The 327-nt window shown below is 34.3% G+C and overlaps 1 protein-coding gene across 1 annotated transcript in view; it reads left to right on the forward strand.

The window, feature by feature from the left end:
• Positions 1-327, forward strand: part of ZDHHC15 (zinc finger, DHHC-type containing 15) — a 34922-nt gene that overhangs the window by 16536 nt on the left and 18059 nt on the right. The window lies entirely within an intron of this gene.

The raw sequence follows: 327 nt of genomic DNA on the forward strand, positions 1-327 counted from the left end.
TGTATAGTAGCTGTGTGACTTTGGATAATCGACTACCCTGGTAGTTGATCAACTGTCCTTATTGCTTATCTACTTATTACTTATCTCATTGCTTATCTACTTATTACTTATCTCATTGCTTATCTACTTATTACTTATCTCACAAATGTGTTGAAAAAATAAAATTAGATAACATTATGAAAGCACATTGTAAACTCTATAGCACTGTGTGAATACTATCATTATTATCTTTTAGTATGCATAGTGGCAGAGAGAATGACAATCGGCAACAGTAGCCCCCCCTCACATTATCATAAGGGACATTTCCCCTTTATTCCCAGGATCATG

This window comes from Bison bison, unplaced genomic scaffold (assembly GCF_000754665.1).
Source record: "Bison bison bison isolate TAMUID 2011002044 unplaced genomic scaffold, Bison_UMD1.0 scf7180017461157, whole genome shotgun sequence".
NCBI classification, from domain to species: domain Eukaryota; kingdom Metazoa; phylum Chordata; class Mammalia; order Artiodactyla; family Bovidae; genus Bison; species Bison bison.